Consider the following 10,028-nt stretch of genomic DNA (forward strand, 5'->3'; position numbering starts at 1 on the left):
TAAAACAATTACTCATAAACACAAGCAACCTTATTGATAAGAATGTGGTCATTGCAGGGGACTTTAACACCCCACTTACAGAAATGGATAGATCATCTAGACACACGGTCAATAAAGAAACAAGGGCCCTGAATGAGACATTGGATCAGATGGACTTGACAGATATATTTAGAACTCTGCATCCCAAAGCAACAGAATATACTTTCTTCTCGAGTGCACATGGAACATTCTCCAAGATAGATCATATACTGGGTCACAAAACAGCCCTTCATAAGTTTACAAGAATTGAAATCATACCATGCATACTTTCAGACGACAATGCTATGAAGCTTGAAATCAACCACAGAAAAAAGTCTGGAAAACCTCCAAAAGCATGGAGGTTAAAGAACACCCTACTAACGAATGAGTGGGTCAACCAGGCAATTCGAGAAGAAATTAAAAAATATATGGAAACAAACGAAAATGAAAATACAACAATCCAAACGCTTTGGGACGCAGCGAAGGCAGTCCTGAGAGGAAAATACATTGCAATCCAGGCCTATCTCAAGAAACAAGAAAAATCCCAAATACAAAATCTAACAGCACACCTAAAGGAACTAGAAGCAGTACAGCAAAGGCAGCCTAAACCCAGCAGAAGAAGAGAAATAATAAAGATCAGAGCAGAAATAAACAATATAGAATCTAAAAAAACTGTAGAGCAGATCAACGAAACCAAGAGTTGGTTTTTTGAAAAAATAAACAAAATTGACAAACCTCTAGCCAGGCTTCTCAAAAAGAAACGGGAGATGACCCAAATAGATAAAATCATGAATGAAAATGGAATTATTACAACCAATCCCTCAGAGATACAAACAATTATCAGGGAATACTATGAAAAATTATATGGCAACAAATTGGACAACCTGGAAGAAATGGACAAATTCCTGAACACCCACACTCTTCCAAAACTCAATCAGGAGGAAATAGAAAGCTTGAACAGACCCATCACCAGCGAAGAAATTGAATCGGTTATCAAAAATCTCCCAACAAATAAGAGTCCAGGACCAGATGGCTTCCCAGGGGAGTTCTACCAGACGTTTAAAGCAGAGATAATACCTATCCTTCTCAAGCTATTCCAAGAAATAGAAAGGGAAGGAAAACTTCCAGACTCATTCTATGAAGCCAGTATTACTTTGATTCCTAAACCAGACAGAGACCCAGTAAAAAAAGAGAACTACAGGCCAATATCCCTGATGAATATGGATGCCAAAATTCTCAATAAGATACTAGCAAATCGAATTCAACGGCATATAAAAAGAATTGTTCACCATGATCAAGTGGGATTCATTCCTGGGATGCAGGGCTGGTTCAACATTCGCAAATCAATCAACGTGATACATCACATTAACAAAAAAAAAGAGAAAAACCATATGATCCTGTCAATCGATGCAGAAAAGGCCTTTGACAAAATCCAGCACCCTTTCTTAATAAAAACCCTTGAGAAAGTCGGGATAGAAGGAACATACTTAAAGATCATAAAAGCCATTTATGAAAAGCCCACAGCTAACATCATCCTCAACGGGGAAAAACTGAGAGCTTTTTCCCTGAGATCAGGAACACGACAGGGATGCCCACTCTCACCGCTGTTGTTTAACATAGTGCTGGAAGTTCTAGCATCAGCAATCAGACAACAAAAGGAAATCAAAGGCATCAAAATTGGCAAAGATGAAGTCAAGCTTTCGCTTTTTGCAGATGACATGATATTATACATGGAAAATCCGACAGACTCCACCAAAAGTCAGCTAGAACTGATACATGAATTCAGCAAAGTTGCAGGATATAAAATCAATGTACAGAAATCAGTAGCATTCTTATACACTAACAATGAAGCAACAGAAAGACAAATAAGGAAACTGATCCCATTCACAATTGCACCAAGAAGCATAAAATACCTAGGAATAAATCTAACCAAAGATGTAAAGGATCTGTATGCTGAAAACTATAGAAAGCTTATGAAGGTAATTGAAGAAGATTTAAAGAAATGGAAAGACATTCCCTGCTCATGGATTGGAAGAATAAATATTGTCAAAATGTCAATACTACCCAAAGCTATCTACACATTCAATGCAATCCCAATCAAAATTGCACCAGCATTCTTCTCGAAACTAGAACAAGCAATCCTAAAATTCATATGGAACCACGAAAGGCCCCGAATAGCCAAAGTACTTTTGAAGAAGAAGACCAAAGCAGGAGGCATCACAATCCCAGACTTTAGCCTCTACTACAAAGCTGTCATCATCAAGACAGCATGGTATTGGCACAAAAACAGACACATAGACCAATGGAATAGAATAGAAACCCCAGAACTAGACCCACAAACGTATGGCCAACTCATCTTTGACAAAGCAGGAAAGAACATCCAATGGAAAAAAGACAGTCTCTTTAATAAATGGTGCTGGGAGAACTGGACAGCAACATGCAGAAGGTTGAAACTAGACCACTTTCTCACACCATTCACAAAAATAAACTCAAAATGGATAAAGGACCTGAATGTGAGACAGGAAACCATCAAAACCTTAGAGGAGAAAGCAGGAAAAGACCTCTCTGACCTCAGCCGTAGCAATCTCTTACTCGACACATCCCCAAAGGCTAGGGAATTAAAAGCAAAAGTGAATTACTGGGACCTTATGAAGATAAAAAGCTTCTGCACAGCAAAGGAAACAACCAACAACACTAAAAGGCAACCAACGGAATGGGAAAAGATATTTGCAAATGACATATCGGACAAAGGGCTAGTATCCAAAATCTATAAAGAGCTCACCAAACTCCACACCCAAAAAGCAAATAACCCAGTGAAGAAATGGGCAGAAAACATGAATAGACACTTCTCTAAAGAAGACATCCGGATGGCCAACAGGCACATGAAAAGATGTTCAGCATCGCTCCTTATCAGGGAAATACAAATCAAAACCACACTCAGGTATCACCTCACGCCAGTCAGAGTGGCCAAAATGAACAAATCAGGAGACTATAGATGCTGGAGAGGATGTGGAGAAACAGGAACCCTCTTGCACTGTTGGTGGGAATGCAAATTGGTGCAGCCGCTCTGGAAAGCAGTGTGGAGGTTCCTCAGAAAATTAAAAATAGACCTACCCTATGACCCAGCAATAGCACTGCTAGGAATTTATCCAAGGGACACAGGAGTACTGATGCATAGGGGCACGTGTACCCCAATGTTCATAGCAGCACTCTCAACAATAGCCAAATTATGGAAAGAGCCTAAATGTCCATCAACTGATGAATGGATAAAGAAATTGTGGTTCATATACACAATGGAGTACTACGTGGCAATGAGAAAAAATGAAATATGGCCTTTTGTAGCAACGTGGATGGAACTGGAGAGTGTGATGCTGAGTGAAATAAGCCATACAGAGAAAGACAGATACCATATGGTTTCACTCTTATGTGGATCCTGAGAAACTTAGCGGGAACCCATGGGGGAGGGGAAGGGGAAAAAAAAAAAAGAGGTTAGAGTGGGAGAGAGCCAATGCATAAGAGACTGTTGAGAACTGAGAGCAAACTGAGGGTTGATGGGGGGTGGGAGGGAGGAGAGGGTGGGTGGTGGGTATTGAGGAGGGCACCTTTTGGGATGAGCACTGGGTGTTGTATGGAAACCAATTTGGCAATAAATTTCATATATAAATTAAAAAAAATCAGTCAAGCAAATGACATAGTGAATGCCACATAGTAGATATCATTAACAGTATCTATGATGATGACGATTATAGTTATATTATCAGTTTGCTACTTCTGTTGTAATTAAGTACCACAAATTGAGAGGCTTAAAACAACATAAATGTATTCCCCCATTCTTCTGAAAGGATAGAAGTTCAAAATCAAGGTGTTGGCAGGGCCATGATCTCTGCAAAGTCTCCAGGAGAAGATCCCTCCTTCATCTCATCTATTATAAGGACACTATTCATATTGGATTAGGGCCCTCCCTAATTCAGTATGACTTAACCTTAACATGATTACATCTACAAAGACCCCATTTCAAAATACAGTCACATTCACAAGTACTGGGTGTTAGGACTTAAACCCGTATTTTGAGGAAACACAATTCAGCCCATAAAAAATGCTTTAGAACTTTCTGTCATGTTCTTGCCAAACAGAGTAAGTCTAACTGAAAGAACACCCCTGCTGATTCCTGGGAAGACAGGAAATGATACTTGGGCATGAGGTAAAAAAGTCCTCTTATGGCTCTTCCTTCTGCTTAAAATAAGTGAAACAGAGATGCTCCATTTTGCTCCCAGGAATGCAGTCATTTCAGTTTATCCAGTTCTTTCTGTATGAAAAGTATCGGAGCAAAGGCAAATTCCTCTAGAGTTACTTGAAAAAGGCATAGTTTTGAGGAAACTTTGTTAAAGGGTACCTCAGGGCAATAAATGTAGATAAAGTGTTATAAATATATATATGTGTGTGAGCAGTGGCAAATCGTTATGCTTAGGTAAAGGTTTCTCTTCCTCTCTGAGAAGTACCTCTATCCCTCAGAAATATGTGTGTCTGTGTATGTATTAAACTTGGTAATTGAAAACTTCCAATGAGAGAGTATATCTGTGTTTAACATTGGAGGAGGGATGGGAAAGAAAGAATGAAGAAAGCCATTTGAGTTCAATTAGTGCCCACTTTAGTCTATCATGGTGAAGCCACCAGGGATGACATTCTAGCTTAAATAACTCAGATATTTAGAAACATGCTCTGCATTATTATTTCTAAAGATTAAATGGTAGAGGAAGATCAGACACATCCCTGTGAATGGAGAAGTGAGTTTCGCAAAAGGGAAACTGGAGGTTCATACAGTGTATGTATGAATAAGAAAGCAAGTGCTGAGAAATATGGAATTGAGGGTAGGAGATCAAGGAAAGAAGGAATCTGAGTTGTATCCACAAAGGAAAACCTCTACAAAGGTTCTAGTCTTTGGGAGCTTTTCCCTCGGGCACTGAGAATAATGACATGCAGCATACTGCTTAAAATTTTTGTGTAGTAATTCTCTTTACTCCTAACATGATAAGTGAGTCAGATATATCTGGTCATCCCACTGAGGTATGGAGCTAAAGGGTTAAAGGGTGGAGAATAGAAGGAGGTGTAGCAGGTTGTCCATCTATCCCTCTGCATCCAATCGAGGGTGGCCTATTTTCCAGAAAACGTAGGCATTGTTAACATCAAAAAAGGGTAGTGATCAGTCCCAAAGCAGAATGGCATGGGATAGGGAAGATCAGAAAGTCAAGAAAGGCAACTGTCCACGGGACTATTCAGAAGTTGGTGTAAGATAAAATTTCCTAAGAAAGGTGATCTTGGGAATCTATGAATAGAGAAAGGGAGTGTGGGATACTACACAATTACACAATCACTACACAAAGCTCTGCCACAAAACCCCACCACCTTATCACTTATTCTTTTGTATCACATGTTCACATTGTTACCAGAAATTTGTAAAAAGATAATGCTGTTATCTTTTAATATCATGTAAATAAGACCACCTAAGGACCATATAACTAGAGAATACAACTTCCTTTGACTTACTGTTCACTACTGCTTAGAGTTTAGTGTCTGTGCAGTTAGGTGTTTCACTTGTAGAAACCAATCAATTGCAAATGACATCTGTCCTAAAGGGAACCTAACCCTGAAAGTTATTGTCTACTGCCATGTTGGCCATTAGATTTGCACGTAATTTAGCAACTGAATGCCAGGACTCTTCTTTACTTGTAGTTTTTACTTATATATAACAATCTCATATTCTTGTTTGCACTCGTTTTGTTAACCTACTCATTAAATAACAGTTTCATCCATACTATCTATCTGTACACAAATTATATTTTATATTTTGAAATGATATTAACACCTGCATACATTTGTAGAAAATCCTATCAAAAGACACATACTTTCCTTTTTGAGCCTGGTTGTTAGAGATGGAATGGACAGAAAGGGGAAGAGCAAGAAAGGACATATCAGACATTTCAAGAAGTACATTTGGAGTTTGTAAAAGCAAACAATATAATATTTTATATTTGATGACAGTAAATAAAGCTTCAAAATTGATTTTGGCTGGTGGGAACATATAGATGATGGCAATAATTTTCAGATGGAGCATGATGATTTTATGTTTATTAAAAAAGGAGAATTATGGTCAAAAAATTCCTTTAGGAAATTGTTCAGAATTGTAAACCTTATGCCTGGAAGTATGATGCACTATTCTGTTTATTACTACTCTTATTTTTAAATCATATAAAGAAACCAAATGCTGGGCTTGCCACAAATATACTTGAAGACCTTATCTTTGGTGTTCCATAAATAATCATTTTGTAAGTTACTTTGGTGTGTGACCAATTAGCTCAGCTCGTTAGTTACTGTGCTAATGAGGCCAGGGCCTCAGATCTGATCCCCAAACCATCAAGCTGGTCTTGCAAACTCATGCTGTATCATTAGTCACAAGAGGGATCTAACATTTATAAGAATGTGAATGAAGCAGCACAAATCCATCAACCCCAAAATAACCTCAACTGTACACCACAGATTTCACAGGTTAATAGCATTCTTTATCATAGTGTGTGGGCTACAGAAACATGTCAAGCCTGGAAGTGACTACAACCAATGACTTTTTTTTTTTTTTAACTAATGAAAACCAGGAAGAATGTTTACCATAAAATTTCATAGAATGCTTTAATTTTAGCAATCCATTCAACAATATTAATAGTTAGGGCTTCTCTTGTATTGAAAAATTGATTTTGCTCTAAGCCAATCTTTATAAATTGGAGCCTCACCTGATACTAACCTACCTTCGGCTTATATTTAACTCACTCTGACTTATTTGGCTTATCGAGGGATTGTGGATTCCCTGTCATCAACCCAATTCTAAGAGTGTTAAAACCCCCTGAAGCCTTTCTTCCTTAGCCATAGGCTTTCAGTGGCTTTAGGAAAATGCACTCCCTCTCAGTATCTAAGGAGTCAGTCTCCGTTGGTCTCTTTACATAAGGAAGAAATTGGTTTTTCTGCTCCATATGACAAAAGCAAAGAGAGAGAGGGAGGGAGGGAGAGAATATACCCTTTTTCTAATATCGTGATATGTTCTTACCACCTACCAGCTATTTTTATTGATTGATTTCCTACACCAAGTCCAACAGGATTCTATATCAAAAGCAGCAGGTTCCCTGAAAAACTGGTACTTCGTTTTTGTGAGTCTATTCTCTATTAAAGAGATCATATTTTTTCAAGCAATGTTTTTACATGCATTCAAATGGGAAAGGCTCCTTTCCAGAGGCTTCTCAGAGGCTAATTTTATTACATTATTTCATTATGGAACATCCAATAAGTTAATAAAATTACCTTCTTATTTATATGTAAAGTTTACGGTGTGTTAGATGGTGATAAGGCTATATAGACAGGAGGCTGCACAAGAAAAGGGGAGAAAGTATAGGAGGATGTGAAGGGGATTTGCACATACTGTAGTCACTCTATTTTTTTCTCCCTCAAGCTTTCCCTAAATGTCAGCCTCTTAGTGACATGACTCTGTATCACTTTGATCTTCTCACATGCGCTCTGCTTTGCTCTATAAGACTTAAGGCCAAATTTATGTCTGTATTACATGTTGCTTATTATTTGCCCCCCCTTATACTGTAAGGCAGGAATTTTTGTCCATTTCATTAACTACTGTATTCCAAGGCTCTAGAGCATTATGTAACACAGAGTAAGGGCTCAATAAATATATACACAGTATATGGAATGAATGTAAGGGATGGCTTCCCTGGAGGGCTGACCATGGGAAGAAATGTAACGTTGGTAAGAGGATGAGCCTCGAAGGTGGACTCATGCCTGGAGTGCTGAAGAAGCGTGGAGACTCCACCGTGGCTGCAGTGGAACAAGATGGGTTGGAGTGGAAGAGGGCAGGGGAGTAAGGGCCCGGATGCACAGTGTCTGTGGGTCACTCTAAGCACTTTGCCTTTTCCTTGGAGTAAGAAGGGAGGCCACTGAAGTTAGAGCACAGTTGAATCATGATTGTATATGTTTTTCAAAGGATTTCTCTGTCTGGCTACTCTGTTGAGAATAGACTGCAGAGGAGTAGACATGAGAAAAACATTTAGAAGACGGTTGCAATAATCAGGAGGGAGATGACAAGTACATGGTGGCAGTAGAGAGTGGTCACATTCTGCACACGTTTTGAAGATTAGAGTTGGTGGCATTTACCGACAGATTGGCTGTGGGGTAGAAGCTCAGGGTGACTTCAAAATGTTTGACCTAAGCAAGTGGTTGGATATAGATGTCATTAAGATGTAAAGACTATAGGAGATACTCTTGGGGGGAATAAAAAAAAAAGGTGCTGAGAATGAATATTTTTCTGTTAAATTTTGATTTTCATGGTCAAAATGGCCCAAATTTGTCTTATATTCCCAAGCCACCAAGAAGTTTTATGGTGTGGACTTACCTCCAGGGTTTGTGAGTTCTCTAATGGCTGCCACCCGTTGCAGATTCCCAATATAAGTACCAAAGAACCTTTCTAGGATCTCAGAACCCTTTTGGGAATTTACATACATATATGTATATGTGTGTATATATATATATTCCATATATATATGTATATAGATACTCCCAGAGCAGAGCTCAAATCTGAGAGTGATTTACCCATGGCCCTTCTGTAAGGAACACAGGAACAGGGAACAACTCAAAGGGTTCAGCGGGAACCTTGCCTCATCCCATAGGCCAGTAGCAGTCAGCTCTGGATCTCATTCTTTGTCACACAATTCAGGTGATGCAAACTTTATTTAACACTTCATAAAGCAGTCTCCTTTTGGAGGACTGTAAAACAGAGGTGAAGGCAGGAAGCTTTTATAGAAGAATAAGGAACAAGGAAAACACAAATAGAAAGCATCTGATTGGCTAAGGCCACAGAGTCAACCTTATTTGGTGTGAGAAGGAAAAAGGAAGTAAGTATAGAACCAAGAGTTGGCTTTTGTGGATCGGCTAACTGGTTAATACTGTGTTTTAGTCAAATGGTATCTGTCTAGGGACACAAAAGTTATCTAAGTTTTGGCTTGCTGATATGGAGCGACTCCATGTTGGGCCTAGAAACTTAGTTGAACACTGTGTAACAAATTACTCCAAAATTTGGCAGCTTAAAACAACAAGTGTTTTTTTTTTTTTTAATTTTTTTATTTTTAACATTGATTTATTACTGAGAGACAGAGAGTGAGCAGGGGAGAGGCAGAGAAAGAGGGAAACACAGAATCTGAAGCAGGTTCCAGGCTCTGAGCTAGCAGCACAGAGCCCGATGCGGGGCTCAAACTCACAAACTGCAAGATCAAGACGTGAGCCGCAGTTGGACGCTTAACTGACTGAGCCACCCAGGCACCCCAAAACAAGTGTTTTTAACATGATGGTTCCTGTGAGTCTGAAACCCAGCACTGGCTTAGCCGGGTGGTTCTGGCTCAGCATCTCTCACAACACTGTAGTCAAACTGTCAGCCATGGCTGTGGTCCTCGGAAGGCCTGACTGCAAATGAAAAAGGAGAACCCACTTCCGCTCCTCACCACTTGGGCCTCTCCAGAAGGTTGCTCACAGCATGGCTGCTAACCTCACCCGAGGAAGTTATCCAAGAGAGAGGAAGAGGGAGGCAGTCCCAGATGGAAGCTGTCCCATCGCTTCTGTAGTATGTTATCCGTCATACAGACCAAACCTGCTTCAGGGTGGGATGGGACTCACAAAGATGAGAAGACCAGAGGTGAGCGTCGTTGGGGACTATTCTGGAGGCTGACTGTACAAACCCAGTTTTACCAATTCCCATGTTTTTCTGCACGATAACTATGTCTCATCAAGAGAATTGATAACGCAGTATTTGTTAAACAGTGTTTCACTATTATTTCCTTAATTAAGAAAGTTGGGAGAAAGGATTTTCTATCCAGCTACCAGCACCCATTTTGCAATTAACACTGGCACTGCCTTGATCTTACCATGTGGCATTGAAAAGTTTGTTGGTTTTTCTTTTTGTTTTTTTTGCC

At 39.4% G+C, this 10,028-nt stretch overlaps 1 protein-coding gene across 1 annotated transcript in view; it reads right to left on the reverse strand.

The window, feature by feature from the left end:
- Positions 1 to 8,754, reverse strand: part of ABCA12 (ATP binding cassette subfamily A member 12) — a 279,848-nt gene extending 271,094 nt beyond the window's left edge. Inside the window, exon 1 of the mRNA XM_040476160.1 lies at positions 8,656 to 8,754. The gene's annotated coding sequence lies outside the window, so the exon portion shown is untranslated. The remainder of the gene's footprint in view (positions 1 to 8,655) is intronic.
- Positions 8,755 to 10,028: the final 1,274 nt, after the last annotated feature.

This window comes from Herpailurus yagouaroundi, unplaced genomic scaffold, assembly GCF_014898765.1.
Source record: "Herpailurus yagouaroundi ecotype Mexico unplaced genomic scaffold, PumYag 140, whole genome shotgun sequence".
Lineage (NCBI taxonomy): Eukaryota > Metazoa > Chordata > Mammalia > Carnivora > Felidae > Herpailurus > Herpailurus yagouaroundi.